The sequence below is a fragment of the Amblyomma americanum genome, chromosome 3, assembly GCF_052857255.1.
Source record: "Amblyomma americanum isolate KBUSLIRL-KWMA chromosome 3, ASM5285725v1, whole genome shotgun sequence".
Classification (NCBI taxonomy): domain Eukaryota; kingdom Metazoa; phylum Arthropoda; class Arachnida; order Ixodida; family Ixodidae; genus Amblyomma; species Amblyomma americanum.
The window spans coordinates 120,227,710-120,228,808 of record NC_135499.1 but is presented as its reverse complement, the minus strand read 5'-3'; the positions used below and the strand labels follow the sequence as shown (position 1 = coordinate 120,228,808).

Here is a 1,099-nt window from a genome sequence, read left to right as displayed (position 1 = left end):
GGGGTTTGATCCCAGTGCCGGCGGGCACTCACTGTTGATACAAAGGATACAAGCTTTCCCCTGCTCTGGCGATCGGCTTATTTAAGGAAAGATGTTAAAATACCTTGTGCCATGGCGCTCTTTCGCCACAGATGCCCGCCCTTCCGCCATAAATATCCATCGTCATCATGTTTTGACAGGCACCGCCATGTTCTACGCCGCGAAAGGACATACTGGAGTTTGGGCGAAGGCTTAGGAACAATTTGGGACTTTTTTGTCCTTTTACTTCAGGAGACAGCTTATCCCAAGTGTAAACCGTTAGTGCCACCGGCTTCCTAGTTCCGACAGATGTCCACGTGACATGTGTGCCGATGAATCACACGTGCTTGCGGGCGTGGCTGCACGTACACGGACAGCCTGAATTCGTTTCGTCACTGTGCTGAGCACAACTGCGTTTTATTTTGCCAAATAATGGGTTCCTGCTTGTGTTTTACCCTGCAATATCTTTAAAAATTACCAGGTTGACGGTATAAACCGCAACAATGCAGTCTACGGTGTGTCATGTCTCACTGTTGCACTGGCTCTGAGTATCTTTCCCCCTCCAAACTCGCACTGCACTGATTCAGACCATATCGAGACTTCTTGACCTGGACATAAGCAAACCGCTTCTCCATTCAGCAGAGTGGCGCAGTGGAAGCGTGCTGGGCCCATAACCCAGAGGTCCGTGGATCGAAACCACGCTCTGCTACGATTTTTTTTTTCTGCCCAATCATCACGAGGTTTTATGAACTGGAGATGGCTAAGCATTGTGCAGCGCCCACTTCCGTCGTTTTCATTGCTTTTGGACTTCTCGAAGGCCTTCGATAAAGTGCCACATGAAAAGGTATTGTACAATGGAGTGAATCGGCCTTCCCTCCTGTATTTTGCAGTGGATTAGTGCGTATATCTTAGAAATACGCTACAGTTTATTGAAATTATGAACCCCTCCTCAAAAATACTGTCCGTAACTTCTGGTGTGTTCCAACGTAGCTTGTTGGGAAAAAATTGAAAATTGTTTTTTGGGGAAAGAAAATGGCCCAGTATCAGGCTCACATATCGGCGGACACCTGGACCACGCCGT

The 1,099-nt window shown here is 47.9% G+C and overlaps 1 non-coding gene across 1 annotated transcript; it reads left to right on the top strand.

The window, feature by feature from the left end:
* Positions 1 to 655: 655 nt before the first annotated feature.
* On the top strand, positions 656 to 727 carry TRNAM-CAU (transfer RNA methionine (anticodon CAU)). The gene has a single exon. It is a non-coding gene; the product is annotated as a tRNA-Met (tRNA).
* Positions 728 to 1,099: the final 372 nt, after the last annotated feature.